At 39.6% G+C, this 16,862-nt stretch overlaps 10 non-coding genes across 10 annotated transcripts; all 10 read left to right on the forward strand.

The window, feature by feature from the left end:
- Positions 1-9,601: 9,601 nt before the first annotated feature.
- trnay-gua (transfer RNA tyrosine (anticodon GUA)) lies at positions 9,602-9,688 on the forward strand. Its single transcript is given in 2 exon segments — positions 9,602-9,638; positions 9,653-9,688. It is a non-coding gene; the product is annotated as a tRNA-Tyr (tRNA).
- Positions 9,689-11,064: 1,376 nt separating this feature from the next.
- Positions 11,065-11,151, forward strand: trnay-gua (transfer RNA tyrosine (anticodon GUA)). The gene is given in 2 exon segments: positions 11,065-11,101; positions 11,116-11,151. It is a non-coding gene; the product is annotated as a tRNA-Tyr (tRNA).
- Positions 11,152-11,240: 89 nt separating this feature from the next.
- trnay-gua (transfer RNA tyrosine (anticodon GUA)) lies at positions 11,241-11,327 on the forward strand. The gene is given in 2 exon segments: positions 11,241-11,277; positions 11,292-11,327. It is a non-coding gene; the product is annotated as a tRNA-Tyr (tRNA).
- Positions 11,328-12,980: 1,653 nt separating this feature from the next.
- trnay-gua (transfer RNA tyrosine (anticodon GUA)) lies at positions 12,981-13,067 on the forward strand. Its single transcript is given in 2 exon segments — positions 12,981-13,017; positions 13,032-13,067. It is a non-coding gene; the product is annotated as a tRNA-Tyr (tRNA).
- Positions 13,068-13,156: 89 nt separating this feature from the next.
- On the forward strand, positions 13,157-13,243 carry trnay-gua (transfer RNA tyrosine (anticodon GUA)). The gene is given in 2 exon segments: positions 13,157-13,193; positions 13,208-13,243. It is a non-coding gene; the product is annotated as a tRNA-Tyr (tRNA).
- A 319-nt stretch (positions 13,244-13,562) lies between these two features.
- On the forward strand, positions 13,563-13,649 carry trnay-gua (transfer RNA tyrosine (anticodon GUA)). The gene is given in 2 exon segments: positions 13,563-13,599; positions 13,614-13,649. It is a non-coding gene; the product is annotated as a tRNA-Tyr (tRNA).
- A 395-nt stretch (positions 13,650-14,044) lies between these two features.
- trnay-gua (transfer RNA tyrosine (anticodon GUA)) lies at positions 14,045-14,131 on the forward strand. The gene is given in 2 exon segments: positions 14,045-14,081; positions 14,096-14,131. It is a non-coding gene; the product is annotated as a tRNA-Tyr (tRNA).
- Positions 14,132-15,354: 1,223 nt separating this feature from the next.
- Positions 15,355-15,441, forward strand: trnay-gua (transfer RNA tyrosine (anticodon GUA)). The gene is given in 2 exon segments: positions 15,355-15,391; positions 15,406-15,441. It is a non-coding gene; the product is annotated as a tRNA-Tyr (tRNA).
- An 89-nt stretch (positions 15,442-15,530) lies between these two features.
- trnay-gua (transfer RNA tyrosine (anticodon GUA)) lies at positions 15,531-15,617 on the forward strand. Its single transcript is given in 2 exon segments — positions 15,531-15,567; positions 15,582-15,617. It is a non-coding gene; the product is annotated as a tRNA-Tyr (tRNA).
- Positions 15,618-15,935: 318 nt separating this feature from the next.
- On the forward strand, positions 15,936-16,022 carry trnay-gua (transfer RNA tyrosine (anticodon GUA)). The gene is given in 2 exon segments: positions 15,936-15,972; positions 15,987-16,022. It is a non-coding gene; the product is annotated as a tRNA-Tyr (tRNA).
- The last annotated feature ends 840 nt before the right edge of the window (positions 16,023-16,862 follow it).

The raw sequence follows: 16,862 nt of genomic DNA on the forward strand, positions 1-16,862 counted from the left end.
TAATCTAATTGTAACATGTATTTATTACATATTTTGATGCATTTTTATGCTTTAGAAAACATTTCTGTCTGAATTTTGAGGGTACTTGGAACGGATTAGGGCATTTACATGGAAAATGCGTCTTGACTTACAAAATTTTCTTGTTCAGAAATTTCTTCCAGAACCAATTAATTTTGTAAGTAGAGGTACCACTGTACCAAAACAGCAGCCGACCAGGAACTAAAAATGGAGGCTTTCCCACTGGTTTAGACAAGAACACTGCACCTCGTCAAAATTGATCTTTCAGTGTGACAAAAGGAAGCCCAGTCTTTGCTCATTTTAAGGAGGAGGAAGAAGAAACAAGATGTATATTTCACTGTTAAGACACCATCCATACGCTGTATGGATGAAGGCTTCCTCCATTGTCCTCATGCCATTACCTGGAAATAAGTCCGCCAAAATAGCAAAAATTTAAAAAAAACACTCGCCAGCCCTTCTCCTATTGGAAACACTTTCTGTGCCGCTCTAAACTGTCTATTCAGATAGTTTCCAAACCGCTTATCCAAAAGTGTTTAAATTGGAGGTGACTAACTGTCGCGGAAGCCGTCTGAGCCACGTAAGTGCCGCCCAGCAACGCTCCATTCAGTGGCACTCGCCTCTCACCGCATACGCAATGAATGGAGTTGACGACTGCACACTGCAAAGTTAGGAGTGAAAATGGCAAACAATGGCTTGGCCAGGCCTGCTCCCGCATATTAGTTTCAAGTTTTGCAGCAATCAAAAAAAATTTGGAGCAGAATCTGTTTTTGGACGAAACGACCCTAAAATGACTGTCTCAAACCAAAGCGACAGCCTTTTCTTTTTCTTTTTTTGTTGCGTCTGGAGTTCTAGTACTGACACCCAAATGTGCTGTTTTTCCAGGGGGACCAGCCAGTCCAAACATTCTACGCTTGTCATTTTCCAGCCCAACTGCTCATTCCTTCATGTTTGCCTAATTTCTTCTTCAGTTCTTTCAATGACCCTACAAGGTTTGGACTGGAATGAGTTGACGTCGAAGACTGTAATGTTGGGACTGCCTACGCTCACACCGTTGTTACCCACTGCCTGTCACAGCTAGCAAGATTCATCTTAAAGTTGAGCACTGAAGCAGCTGAGCAAACAGACATTCCGCCCGTCGCCAACTCTTCCGGGCTGGACTTGAGCTCCAGGCGACGCGGCGAACAAGTCGAGCGGCTGAAATGGACTGCAACAGCTCCACGAACAGCGTCACCCCGGGGGGGCCTCGTGCCACCGCGTCGGTGAAGGCAGTTGCGTCGTGGAGAGACGGGCGTCGTGCCCTGCGGCCAAGTGATGACGAGGGTAATGGTGAGCCGCACAGGGATCCTAAATGGAGCGAGCGACCTTACGCCGAAGACTGCCAACGGCAGATGCGAGCAGACTCCTCCGTCAGATTTTCCCACACAAGTCAATTTACTCGAAAATACAAAGGAGCAGAAGGTCGGGTCAGTCAGCAGCATTAGAAACATGACTGCTGGACGAGTGGACGTTCCATTGCTATCCAGGCTTCTAGGTTAGGTCGGTTGGTCAGTGGGTTGGTTTGTCATGCAGACTGTAAGATAAGCTTGTTGCTTTTGTAGGATCTGCTAAAATTATGGTTAAGGACGTACGCAACTACAGTATCTTAGCCCATCAAGAGGTAGGTGGGTAAGCTGATTAATATGGTTGGAGAGTAGATTGACAGGTACTGTATGTAGGTGGGCAGCCTGGTAGCTTTGATTAGCCAGTTATGAAAGTAGGATGATCGTGTCATTTGTAGTTTAGCTAGGTGTGTAGGAAGAGTGTTTGCGATGATAAGAGGATAAGGTATGCATGTACATGGTACCTCTACTTATGAACGTCTCTTCATATGAAGTTTAAAGTTACGAAACGTCTCAACAGGAAAATATTGCCTCTTGTTACGAAAGAAATTTCAAGATACGAAAAGTAAAAATACAGTATGGGCTGCTCCTCACAGTTCCGAGTTTCCTGAATGCAACATCCTGATAGCTACTCTGCCATTGGCTAATTTTTATTCTTAATTCTTTGTATTATTAAATTATTGTCAACTCTCATTTATTGTGCAATAATCTAATTCCAACATGTATTTGTTACACATTTCGATGCATTTATATGCTTTAGAAAACATTTATGTCTGAATTTTTTTGGGGAGGCTTGGAACAGATTAGGGAATTTACATGGAAAATGTATCTCTACTTACAAAATTTTCTACTGAAGAATTTTTTTCCAGAACCAATTAAGTTCGTAAGTAGAGGTACCACTGTATTTCGGTCAGTAAGTGTTAAGGTCAATTGGTTGCTTTGTTTTGGTAGGCCGATTGGTTGCAAGGCTAGGTCGCTACCTATGATCGGCGGTTAGGTACGTATGTGGGTAGGGTTAAGTAAGTTGGTTGATCAAGGGGAATCTGATATGAGTGGGATGCAACAGATTTTGTCAATACATGATTGACTCAAATGGGATGAGATAAATTGCCTTTGGGAGAAAGCAGAATATTACAAAAAGGTGAATTGTGCGTACAAAACAAAAGAATGGATCCTCTGTTCATAAAACCTTTATTTCCCACTTTGAGAGGCAAGCGAACCCATGGTGACCTCAAGAACTGACGAGAAAAAGGAAAAATATACAATATATAAAGTAGACTACTTGGAGGCAATTGCACATCAATTATCCTGTCAAACCGGGGTGGAGTTGTGGGGGAGCAAGAGGAAATATAATTAACGAGCTCCCCGTCAGTTTTTTTGATGTTGTTGTTGCAAGCTAAAGCAATAATACACCTCCACTTGAAGCCACAGCCTTTCCATATGCCGCCACCTCACCAGGTGGATAAATCCCATGAGTTTGGTGACCTCAGAGGACACAGTGTCAATTATTATGGGCTATGGCTCTGTGCTGGACTTCATTCCCTTATCAAAATAAATGGCCAGAGCAGCAGAAAGTGAAAGGCACGAAACTATTCAATATTCTTAACAAAAAAGGGCACAAACAAATCCATTAGGACAAGGTAAGCGTGACGCTTCGGTGCTCTTGGCCCATTTGAATGGTTCCAGTCAAACTCGACAGGAGTCGAGTTTTCTGCAGCAATGATTTCCAACCAGGGTGCCGTGGCACACGAGTGCGCAGTGAGAGCTCCTCAGAGGTGATAAAATCATGAAGGGTTACTGGAAGTACATCAACGAGGGGAGGGGGAGCGCCCTGGATTGAACACATACTTTACAGCAGCTGTGTCATAACGCAAAGTGGCTGTAACTAACCTACTCATGGGGAGATTCAAAGGCAAAAGATTCATCAGTGAAAGTTTTAATGCAACACCACAGCTAGAGAGGCCTCGGCATATGCGATGGATTGGAAGGAGTGTCAGATATTTTGAAATGTCCCAAAATTAATTGGACATACGCTACTCCCTTCAACATCACTCCAGCTGCTACTCATTTGACTGTCGGAGCATGTATGTGTCATTTCGGCGAGGCATAGCAGGCTTTTAGGCAACCTCTCTCAAACACAACAGAGCTCTTATGCTGTCTGTCCTGTGCTCAGACCCTTGTTTAACTCTTCAGAACAGTGGTTCCTAACCTGGGTTTGATCGAACCCCAGGCGTTCGGTGAGTCGGTCTCAAGGGTTCGGCGGAGGCTCTGCCATGGAGGCTAAGACACACACGACTCAACATGTCAATTAGTTATGACACGCCCGCTTGGCCATCACTGGCTGCAGATGATCCCAGGACATTGCTTGTCCAATCAGTGCTGTGGGAAATTTAGTTGGCTTTGTAGTCAACGTGTGACTGTCATGATAGTACGTCGTTCAATTAAAAAAAAAAAAAGTATATTTATTCCTGGAAATGTTATTAACTTTTTCTGTTTTTAATAAATGCATTTTTTAAATATCTTGAATTTGTAAAATAATATATACAGTACATATTTATTTTTCACGCATGAAGGGTTCGGTGAATGTGCATATTAACTGGATGGGTTCAGTACCTCTAAAAAGGTTAAGAATCACTGCTTCAGAATGACGACGACGAACCTTATGCAACTTTTGCGCAGTCAAAAAGAAGTTAAGAAAGACGGCAACTGCATAAAGTGATGCTAGCTGAATGGGTTACTAATAGGTAGGCAATTGGGTAAGGATGCTGGGCTAGTTTTGTTATTTGTAGGATAATAAATTGGTAGTGAGGCTATTTTGTTTTGCTTTCTCGTCAGGTTTCATGTTTTTATGGCTTCTAGTGCAGCCTTATTTGGAGGGTCGAAGGCTAAGATGGTTGCTAGGTTCAGTGCGTAGGTCAGTAGTGAGACTGGTTTCTAGGATAGTCCGGTAGCTGTTTTTTTTTTTTTTAAGGCAGTATAGAAGAATAAGTAGGATGTTGGCCGTGTAGTTTGGTAGTGGTAGTGTTTCTAGGGTAAACGGGTCGGTAAGTATTGTGGGAAGTGAGGTCAGTAGGGAGTCTGGTTACAAGGGTGGGGGGGTAGGTAGGTACAGTGAGTCAGCAGGCTGGTAGATGGGGAGGTAGGTTGTCGGATAGATTAGATGAATAGGTCAACCAGAAGTATACCACATTAGGTAGGGTGGTTACTTAGACTGTTACAGATTCTTCGTATTTTGTTCCAGAAATCAACGAACGCTAATCCGTTACTCCCGGTAAGCTCATTACTATATCCTGGGTCACAATCATTGCTCAAACAGGTTGAAAACAAGCAAAAAGAGTTCAGATATTGCAGACATGTTGTCGTTCCAATGGAAGGCTCCAGGAAGGTAGCGCTCACGTATGTGCAGTGGAAACTAGCAGACCAATCCGACGTTAGCCAAAAGCTGACGGTTTGACACTGACCCCGATCGGCGCTCGCCTTAATAGATTCATATCAGTGGTGAGGGACAAGTTTTATCGCCAGATTATTACGCCCAATAATATACCAGAGCAAAAGCAGTATAGAAATACTAAACGGGCTGCTACCTGGAAATAACTTACTCCTTCCGTGATGTGATTCAATACAACGGATCTGAGCATAGTCCGCAGGGAGCTAGCAAGGCAGAAAAAAAAAAATGCAACGGTTGACTGCTACAGCTCAGGGCCATACAAGAGCATTTAACTAGCGCAGATTAACTACTGCCCAGTCAGCAAAATTGGTCTGGCCCAGCTCTGGGGAAGACACGGCACGTACACTCGGCCCACATACCTCAATGAATGACGGTCCTGCAGTGGCCCACGTCTGGCATCCATGATGTGGGCCGCATTCGGCCCAGATCTGAGCCGCATTGTAAAACCATATCTGGCCCTACTGCGGCCCGACGCTGGGCCAGAACAGGTTCCTGATATCAGCCTGAATTCAACCTCAACTAAGCCACATTTTTCATGAGCCATATTTGACCCACATTTAAAAAAAGTCTCAAAAACGACTGTTATAAAAATATGTTTATTGTCATAATTTGTGAACCTCACATATAACTCCACATACACTGGAAAAATGCACTTTTCTTTATTTAACAGTGAACACAAAGTCCAACTTGGGATGCAGCTTACTCTTGAACGGTATTTTTCTGTCCATCAAATTGTTGCGCTCTCCATGTCCTCTTTTATTCTTATGCTCTTCTTCCTGTCACCATCCCCGATCAGCAGCCAGATGTAAGAACTGTAAGAAAACAAGAATGGACAGTGTGTTAGGAAAACAAACATTTGTACATGTCATGAACAATGAATGGTCAGTAAAAATTACCCCTGAAATTTCTTATAATAATAATAATAATAATAACAAAATACATTTCATTTAAAAGCGTCTTTCAAGACACTCAAGGACACTTTACAACCAAAACTAAACTAGGTGTGACGCTGTGGGGCGGAATCTTTGCCACCAAAAACTAAATGTGAAGAAATTTTAAATAGTTTATACTGAATTTGAATTACGCGAATTGAATGTCAGTGGCTCGGATAATGGATGGATTTGTAAATTTTACCCTGAATCATATTGAATAACTGAATCTGAATTGTACAATCTGAATTTGAAACGATAGACATTTTTTTCTTTGAAACTGTATTTGATCCTCACTGAAAATTAAATTCTGTTTATTTTCATATTCAGTCTTACAAATACAAAACGACGTTTCTTTTAACGTCAGACTTTGTTTTTGAATTGAAGTACTAAGTTTTAAATTAACTTTATGGTCAAGTATGAAGTATCCGGTTTGTATTGCATCAAATGGAATCAAAATTAATTTCATTGTATTTCAATATAGGAAGGCGTTTTTAGCTGAAAAAAACGCCCATGTATAGTAAGGCGTTACGAGCCGAAAAAAAGGACCACGTATAGTAAGGTGTTTTTAGCCGAAAAAAACGACCACGTATAGTAAGGCGCTTTTAGCTGAAAAAAAAGACCATGTATAGTAAGCCGTTCTTAAATGAAAAAAACGACCACGGCTAAAAACCAAGGCGTTTTTAGCCCAAAAAAACGACCCTGTATTGTAATGTGTTTTTCGATGAAAAAAAAACGACCATGTGTAGTAAGCCGTTTTTAGCTGAAAAAAATGACCACATACTGTATAGTAAGGTGTTTTTAGCCCAAAAAAAAACGACCACGTATAGTAAGGCGATTTTAGCAAAAAAAAAAAAAGAGCCTGTATAGTAATGCGTTTTTAGACGAAAAAAAGACCATGTATAGTAAGGCGTTTTCCGACGAAAAAAAGACCATGTATAGAAAGGCGTTTTTAGCCGAAAAAAACGACCATGTGTAGTAAGGCGTTTTTAGCCGAAAAAAAATTAACATGTATAGTAAGGCGTTTTGAGCCGAAAAAAAATGACCATGTATAGTAAGCCGCTTTTATACGAAAAAAACGACCATGTATCGTAAGGCGGTTTTGGCCAAAAAAACGACCCTGTATAGTTATCCGTTTTTAGACGAAAAAAAAAGACCATGTATAGTAAGGCGTTTTTAGACGAAAAAAACGACCATGTATATATAGTAAGGCGTATTTAGCCGAAAAAAAACGACCATGTATAGTAAGGCGTTTTTCGTCGAAAAAACGACTATGTATAGTAAGGCGTTTTTAGCCGAAAAAAACGACCATGTATAGTAAGGCCTTTTTAGATGAAAAAAACGACCATGTATAGAAAGGCGTTTTTAGCCGAAAAAAAAACGACCATGTATAGTAAGGCGTTTTTCGACGAAAAAAACGACCATGTATAGTAAGGCATTTTTCGACCCAAAAAACGACCATGTATAGTAAGGCGATTTTAGCCGAAAAAAAAAGACCATGTATAGTAAGGCGTTTTCGACGAAAAAAAATGACCATGTATAGTAAGGCGTTTTTCGACCAAAAAACGACCGTGTAGTAAGGCGATTTTAGCCGAAAAAAACGACCATGTATAGTAAGGCGTTTTAAGCCCAAAAAAAAAAGGCCACGTATAGTAAGGCGTATTTAGCCGAAAAAAGACGACCATGTATAGTAAGGCGTTTTTAGCCCGAAAAAAACGACATAGTATAGTAAGGCGTTTTTAGCCGAAAAAACGACCCTGTATAGTAATGCGTTTTTAGACGAAAAAAAAAGGCCATGTATAGTAAGGTGTTTTTAGGCGGAAAAAAAAAGACCACGTATAGTAAGGTGTTTTTAGACGAAAAAAACGACCATGTATAGTAAGGCTTTTTTAGCCGAAAAAAAACGACCCTGTATAGTAATGCGTTTTTAGACGAAAAAAAAAGACCACGTATAGTAAGGTGTTTTTAGCCGGAAAAAAAAGACCACGTATAGTAAGGCGTTTTTCGCCGAAAAAAACGACCATGTATAGTAAGGTGTTTTTAGCCGAAAAAAACGACCATGTATAGTAAGGCGTTTTTAGCCGAAAAAAACGACCATGTATAGTAAGGCGTTTTTAGCCCAAAAAAACCAACCATGTATAGTAAGGTGTTTTTAGCCGGAAAAAAAAGACCATGTATAGTAAGGCATTTTTGGCCGAAAAAAACGACCATGTATAGTAAGGCATTTTTAGCCGAAAAAAACGACCATGTATAGTAAGGTGTTTTTAGCCGAAAAAAACGACCACGTAGAGTAAGGCGTTTTTAGCCAAAAAAAACAACCATGTATAGTAAGGCTTTTTTAGCCGAAAAAAACTAACACGTATAGTAAGGCGTTTTTAGCCTAAACAAAATGACCATGTATAGTAAGCCGTTTTTCGACGAAAAAAACCCGACCATGTCTCGTAAGGTGTTTTTAGCCCAAAAAACGACCATGTACAGAAAGGTGTTTTGAGCCGAAAAAAAAATGACCATGAAAAGTAAGGCGTTTTAACAAAAAAAAAAACGACCATGAATAGTAAGGTGTTTTTAGACGAAAAAAAACGACCATATATAGTAAGGCGTTTTTAGCCGAAAAAAACGACCATGTATAGTAAGGTGGTTTTAGCCGAAAAAAAGGACCATGAACAGTAAGGCGTTTTTAGCCGAAAAAAAAGACCATGTATAGTAAGGCATTTTTAGCCCCAAAAAAACGACGTAGTATAGTAAGGCGTTTTTAGCCGAAAAAAATGACCATGTATAGTAAGGCGTTTTCAGACGAAAAAAAAACGACGATGTATAGTAAGGTGTTTTTAGCCGAAAAAAACGACCATGTATAGTAAGGCGTTTCTAGCCGAAAAAAACGACCATGTATATAAAGGCGTTTTTAGCCGAAAAAGATGACCATGTAAAGTATATAGTAAGGCGTTTTTAGCCGAAAAAAACGACCATGCATCGTCAGGCGTTTTTAGACGAAAAAAACGACCACGTATACATAGGCGTTTTAGCCGGGAAAAAAACGACCACGTATAGTAATGTGTTTTTAAGCCGAAAAAAGACAATGTAAAGGAAGGCGTTTTTAGTTGAAAAAAAAACGACCATGTCTAGTCAGATGTTTTTAGCCGAAAAAAAGGACCATGTATAGTAAGGCGTTTTTAGCCGAAAAAAAGGACCATGAACAGTAAGGCGTTTTTAGCCGAAAAAAAACGACCATGTATAGTAAGGCGTTTTTAGACGAAAAAAAACGACCATGTATGGTAAGGCGTTTTTAGCCGAAAAAAACGACCATGTATAGTAAGGCGTTTTTAGCCGAAAAAAAACACCATGTGTAGTAAGGCGTTTTTAGCCGAAACCCCCCCCCCCCCGACCATGTATAGTCAGGCGTTTTTAGCCGAAAAAAAGGACCATAAATAGTAAGCCGTTTTTAGCCGAAAAAAACGACGATGTATAGTAAGGTGTTTTTAACCCGAAAAAAAACGACCATGTATAGGAAGGCATTTTTAGCCGAAAAAAAAAATACGGTTTTTAGCCGAAAAAAAACGACCAAGGCGTTTTTAACCATGGTCCTTTTTTTTCTGGCTAAAAACGCCTTACTATACATGGTCATTTTATTCGGCTAAAAACGCCTTACTGTACATGGTTGTTTTTTTTCGGCTAAAAACGTCTTTCTATACGTGGTCGGTTTTTTTTCAGCTAAAAACACCTTATTATACATGGTCGTTTTTTTCGGGTTAAAACGCCTTACTAAACATCGGCGTTTTTTTCGGTGAAAAACGCACTCTTTAAGAATGTTGAAAAGGTACTACGTTTACCCTTCGATAGCTCAGCTGGTAGAGCGGAGGACTGTAGTGGCGCATACAGACATCCTTAGGTCGCTGGTTTAAATCCGGCTCGAAGGATTGTTGACACAGAGGTGAAAAATATCTTAATATACATGGTTGCTTTTTTTCGTCTAAAAATTTCATCTAAAAACGCCTTCCTCGACACGGTCGTTTTATTCAGCTTAAAACGCCTGACTATACATGGTCGGGGGGGGGGGGGGGGGGGTTCGGCTAAAAACGCCTTACTACACATGGTCGGGTTTTTTTCGGCTAAAAACGCCTTACTTTACATGGTGTTTTTTTTCGGCTAAAAACACCTTACTATACATGGTCGTTTTTTTCGGCTAAAAAAGCCTTACCATACATGGTCGTTTTTTTCGTCTAAAAACGCCTTACTTTACATGGCGTTTTTTTTCGGCTAAAAACGCCTTACTATACATGGTCGATTTTTTCGGGTCTAAAAATGCCTGACTATACACATGGGCGTTTTTTTCGGGTTAAAACACCTTACTATACTAGGTCGTTTTTTTCGGCTCAAAATGCCTCACTATACATGGTCGTTTTTTTCGGCTAAAAACGCCTTACAATAAATACATGGTCGTTTTTTTCAGCTAAAAACGCCTTACTATACATGGTCGTTTTATTCGGCTAAAAACGCCTTGCTATACATGGTCGTTTTTTTCGGCTAAAAACGCCTTACTGTTCATGGTCCTTTTTTTCGGCTAAAAACGTCTGACTAGACATGGTCGTTTTTTTTTCTCGAAAAAAACCCGCCTTACAATACATGGTCTTTTTTTCGGCTAAAAACACCTTACTATACGTGGTCGGGTTTTATTTGGGCGAAAAACGGCTATCTATACGTGGTCTTTTTTTCGTCTAAAAACGCCTGACGATGCATGGTCGTTTTTTTCAGCTAAAAACGCCTTACTATACATGGTCAGGGTTTTTTTCGGCTAAAAAAGCCTTACTATACATGGTCGTTTTTTTCGGTTAAAAAACGCCTTACTATACATGGTCGATTTTTTCGGCTAAAAACACCTTACTATATATACATGGTCGTTTTTTCGGCGAAAAACGCCTTACTATACGTGGTTTTTTTTTCCGGCTAAAAACGCATTACTATACAGGGTCGTTTTTTTCGGCTAAAAACGCCTTACTATACAGGGTCGTTTTTTTCGTCTAAAAACACCTTACTATACGTGGTCTTTTTTTTCCGGCTAAAAACACCTTACTATACATGGTCTTTTTTTTCGTCTAAAAACGCCTTACTATATATACATGGTCGTTTTTTTCGGCTAAAAACGCCTTACTATACGCGGTCGTTTTTTTCAGCTAAAAACACCTTACTAGATGTGGTCGTTTTTTTTTTCCGGTTTAAACCCCTTACTAAACATCGGCGTGTTTTTCGGTGAAAAACGCACTCTTTAAGAATGTTGAAAAGGTACTACGTTTACCCTTCGATAGCTCAGCTGGTAGAGCGGAGCACTGTAGTGGCGCATACAGACATCCTTAGGTCGCTGGTTCAAATCCGGCTCGAAGGATTGATGACACAGAGGGGAAATTCTCATTCTTGCTCTTCTGCACTCACTTTATAAAGCCTTTAAGCACTTCTAAAATTTGATACTTGTACCCTTCGATAGCTCAGCTGGTAGAGCGGACGACTGTAGTGGTGCATATAGACATCCTTAGGTCGCTGGTTCAAATCCGGCTCGAAGAATTGATGACACAGAGGCAAAAATGCCTTAATATTGCTCGCATTTTTTCGTCTAAAAATTTAATCTAAAAACGCCTTACTCGACACAGTCTTTTTATTCGGCTAAAAACGACTTGCTATACATGGTCAATTTTTTCGGGTTAAAACGCCTTACTAAACATGGTCCTTTTTTTGGGGGGAAAAACGCCGAACTATACTTTTTTTTTTCCGGCGAAAAACGCACACTTTAAGAATGTTGAAAAGGTGCTACGTTTATCCTTTGATAGCTCAGCTGGTAGAGCGGAGGACTGTAGTGGTGCATATAGACATCCTTAGGTCGCTGGTTCAAATCCGGCGAGGTGAAAAATATCTTTATATACATGGTTGCTTTTTTTCGTCTAAAAATTTCATCTAAAAACACCTTACTCGACACGGTCGTTTTATTCGGCTATAAACGCCTTACTATACTTACTTACTATACGCCTTCCATGGTCGATTTTTTCGGGTCTAAAAATGCCTGACTATACACATGGTCGTTTTTTTCGGCTCAAAATGCCTCACTATACATGGTCGTTTTATTCGGCTAAAACGCCTTACAATAAATACATGGTCGTTTTTTTCGTTGAAAAACACCTTACTATATACATGGTCGTTTTTTTCAGCGAAAAACGCCTTACTATTCATGGTCCTTTCTTTCGGCTAAAAATGCCTTACTATACATGGTTATTTTTTTCGGGTTAAAACGCCTTACTATACATGGTCATTTTTTTTCGTCGAAAATCGCCTTACTATACATGGTTGTTTTTTGTCGTCAAAATCGCCTTACTATACATGGTCGTTTTATTCGGCTCAAAACGCCTTACTATACATTGTCGCTTCTTTTCATCGAAAATCGCCTTACACATGGTCGTTTTTTTCGGCTAAAAACGTCTGACTATTCATGGTCGTTTCTTTCGGCTAAAATCGCCTTACTAAACATGGTTATTTTATTCGGCTCAAAACGCCTTACTATACACGGTTGTTTTTTGTCGTCAAAATCGCCTTATTATACATGGTTGGCTTCCTTTTTTCGTCGAAAAACGGCTTACTATACGTGTTTTTTTTTTCCGGCTAAAAACGCATTACTATACATGGTCGTTTTTTCGGCGAAAAACGCCTTACTATACGTGTTTTTTTTTTTCCGGCTAAAAACGTATTACTATACAGGGTCGTTTTTTTCGGCTAAAAACGCCTTACTATACATGGTCGTTTTTTTCGTCTAAAAACACCTTACTATACATGGTCGTTTTTTTCGTCTAAAAACACCTTACTATACATGGTCGTTTTTTTCGGCTAAAAACGCCTTACTGTACATGGTCGTTTTTTTCGGCTAAAAACGCCTTACTATATATTGTCGTTTTTTCGGCGAAAAACGCCTTACTATACGTGTTTTTTTTTTTCCGGCTAAAAACGTATTACTATACAGGGTCGTTTTTTTCGGCTAAAAACGCCTTACTATACATGGTCGTTTTTTTCCGGGCTAAAAACACCTTACTATACATGGTCGTTTTTTTCAGCTAAAAACACCTTACTAGATGTGGTCGTTTTTTTTTCGGGTTAAAACGCCTTACTAAACATCGGCGTTTTTTTCGGTGAAAAACGCACTCTTTAAGAATGTTGAAAAGGTACTACGTTTAACCTTCGATAGCTCAGCTGGTAGAGCGGAGGACTGTAGTGGCGCATACAGACATCCTTAGGTCGCTGGTTCAAATCCGGCTCGAAGGATTGATGACACAGAGGGGAAATTCTCATTCTTGCTCTTCTGCACTCACTTTATAAAGCCTTTAAGCACTTCTAAAATTTGGTACTTGTACCCTTCGATAGCTCAGCTGGTAGAGCGGACGACTGTAGTGGTGCATATAGACATCCTTAGGTCGCTGGTTCAAATCCGGCTCGAAGAATTGATGACACAGAGGCAAAAATGCCTTAATATTGCTCGCATTTTTTCGTCTAAAAATTTAATCTAAAAACGCCTTACTCGACACAGTCTTTTTATTCGGCTAAAAACGACTTGCTATACATGGTCAATTTTTTCGGGTTAAAACGCCTTACTAAACATGGTCCTTTTTTGGGGGGGAAAAACGCCGAACTATACATGTTTTTTTTTTTTCTGGCGAAAAACGCACACTTTAAGAATGTTGAAAAGGTGCTACTTCATTTTTGCTCTTCTGCACTAATTTTATAAAGCCTTTAAGCACTTCTAAAATGTGATACTTGTACCCTTCGATAGCTCAGCTGGTAGAGCGGAGGACTGTAGTGGCGCATATAGACATCCTTAGGTCGCTGGTTCAAATCCGGCTCGAAGGATTGTTGACACAAAGGCGAAAAATATCTTAATATACATGGTCGCTTTTTTTCGTCTAAAAATTTCATCTAAAAACACCTTACTCGACACGGTCGTTTTATTCGGCTAAAAACGCCTTACTATACTTACTTACTATACGCCTTCCATGGTCGATTTTTTCGGGTCTAAAAATGCCTGACTATACACATGGTCGTTTTTTTCAGCTAAAAACGCCTTACTATACATGGTCGTTTTTTTCGTTGAAAAACACCTTACTATATACATGGTCGTTTTTTTCAGCGAAAAACGCCTTACTATTCATGGTCCTTTTTTTGGGGGGGGAAAAACGCCGAACTATACATGTTTTTTCCGGCGAAAAACGCACACTTTAAGAATGTCGAAAAGGTGCTACGTTTATCCTTTGATAGCTCAGCTGGTAGAGCGGAGGACTGTAGTGGTGCATATAGACATCCTTAGGTCGCTGGTTCAAATCCGGCTCGAAGGATTGTTGACACAGAGGTGAAAAATATCTTAATATACATGGTTGCTTTTTTTCGTCTAAAAATTTCATCTAAAAACACCTTACTCGACACGGTCGTTTTATTCGGCTATAAACGCCTTACTATACTTACTTACTATACGCCTTCCATGGTCGATTTCTACGGGTCTAAAAATGCCTGACTATACACATGGTCGTTTTTTTCGGCTCAAAATGCCTCACTATACATGGTCGTTTTATTCGGCTAAAACGCCTTACAATAAATACATGGTCGTTTTTTTCGTTGAAAAACACCTTACTATATACATGGTCGTTTTTTTTCAGCGAAAAACGCCTTACTATTCATGGTCCTTTCTTTCGGCTAAAAATGCCTTACTATACATGGTTATTTTTTTCGGGTTAAAACGCCTTACTATACATGGTCATTTTTTTTCGTCGAAAATCGCCTTACTATACATGGTTGTTTTATTCGGCTGAAAACAGCGTACTATACATTGTCGTTTTTTTTCATCGAAAATCGCCTTACTATACATGGTTTTTTTTTTGTCGTCAAAATCGCCTTACTATACATGGTCGTTTTATTCGGCTCAAAACGCCTTACTATACATTGTCGCTTCTTTTCATCGAAAATCGCCTTACACATGGTCGTTTTTTTCGGCTAAAAACGTCTGACTATTCATGGTCGTTTCTTTCGGCTAAAATCGGCTTACTAAACATGGTTATTTTATTCGGCTCAAAACGCCTTACTATACACGGTTGTTTTTTGTCGTCAAAATCGCCTTATTATACATGGTTGGCTTCCTTTTTTCGTCGAAAAACGGCTTACTATACGTGTTTTTTTTTTCCGGCTAAAAACGCATTACTATACATGGTCGTTTTTTTCGTCTAAAAACACCTTACTATACATGGTCGTTTTTTCGGCGAAAAACGCCTTACTATACGTGTTTTTTTTTTCCGGCTAAAAACGCATTACTATACAGGGTCGTTTTTTTCGGCTAAAAACGCCTTACTATACATGGTCGTTTTTTTCATCTAAAAACACCTTACTATAAGTGGTCTTTTTTTTCCGGGCTAAAAACACCTTCCTATACATGGTCGTTTTTTTCAGCTAAAAACACCTTACTAGATGTGGTCGTTTTTTTTTCGGGTTAAAACGCCTTACTAAACATCGGCGGTTTTTTCGGTGAAAAACGCACTCTTTAAGAATGTTGAAAAGGTATTACGTTTAACCTTCGATAGCTCAGCTGGTAGAGCGGAGGACTGTAGTGGCGCATACAGACATCCTTAGGTCGCTGGTTCAAATCCGGCTCGAAGGATTGATGACACAGAGGGGAAATTCTCATTCTTGCTCTTCTGCACTCACTTTATAAAGCCTTTAAGCACTTCTAAAATTTGGTACTTGTACCCTTCGATAGCTCAGCTGGTAGAGCGGACGACTGTAGTGGTGCATATAGACATCCTTAGGTCGCTGGTTCAAATCCGGCTCGAAGAATTGATGACACAGAGGCAAAAATGCCTTAATATTGCTCGCATTTTTTCGTCTAAAAATTTAATCTAAAAACGCCTTACTCGACACAGTCTTTTTATTCGGCTAAAAACGACTTGCTATACATGGTCAATTTTTTCGGGTTAAAACGCCTTACTAAACATGGTCCTTTTTTGGGGGGGAAAAACGCCGAACTATACATGTTTTTTTTTTTCTGGCGAAAAACGCACACTTTAAGAATGTTGAAAAGGTGCTACTTCATTTTTGCTCTTCTGCACTAATTTTATAAAGCCTTTAAGCACTTCTAAAATGTGATACTTGTACCCTTCGATAGCTCAGCTGGTAGAGCGGAGGACTGTAGTGGCGCATATAGACATCCTTAGGTCGCTGGTTCAAATCCGGCTCGAAGGATTGTTGACACAAAGGCGAAAAATATCTTAATATACATGGTCGCTTTTTTTCGTCTAAAAATTTCATCTAAAAACACCTTACTCGACACGGTCGTTTTATTCGGCTAAAAACGCCTTACTATACTTACTTACTATACGCCTTCCATGGTCGATTTTTTCGGGTCTAAAAATGCCTGACTATACACATGGTCGTTTTTTTCAGCTAAAAACGCCTTACTATACATGGTCGTTTTTTTCGTTGAAAAACACCTTACTATATACATGGTCGTTTTTTTCAGCGAAAAACGCCTTACTATTCATGGTCCTTTCTTTCGGCTAAAAATGCCTTACTATACATGGTTATTTTTTTCGGGTTAAAACGCCTTACTATACATGGTCATTTTTTTTCGTCGAAAATCGCCTTACTATACATGGTCGTTTTATTCGGCTGAAAACGGCGTACTATACATTGTCGTTTTTTTTCATCGAAAATCGCCTTACTATACATGGTTGTTTTTTGTCGTCAAAATCGCCTTACTATACATGGTCATTTTATTCGGCTCAAAACGCCTTACTATACATTGTCATTTCTTTTCATCGAAAATCGCCTTACTATATACATGGTCGTTTTTTTCGGCTAAAAACGCCTGACTATTCATGGTCGTTTCTTTCGGCTAAAATCGCCTTACTAAACATGGTTATTTTATTCGGCTCAAAACGCCTTACTATACACGGTTGTTTTTTGTCGTCAAAATCGCCTTATTATACATGGTTGGCTTCCTTTTTCCGTCGAAAAACGGCTTACTATACGTGGTCGTTTTATTTGGCTCAAAACGCCTTACTATACATTGTCGTTTTTTTT

This window comes from Hippocampus guttulatus, chromosome 2 (genome assembly GCF_054856545.1).
Source record: "Hippocampus guttulatus isolate MCC_2025c chromosome 2, RoL_Hgut_1.0, whole genome shotgun sequence".
Lineage (NCBI taxonomy): Eukaryota > Metazoa > Chordata > Actinopteri > Syngnathiformes > Syngnathidae > Hippocampus > Hippocampus guttulatus.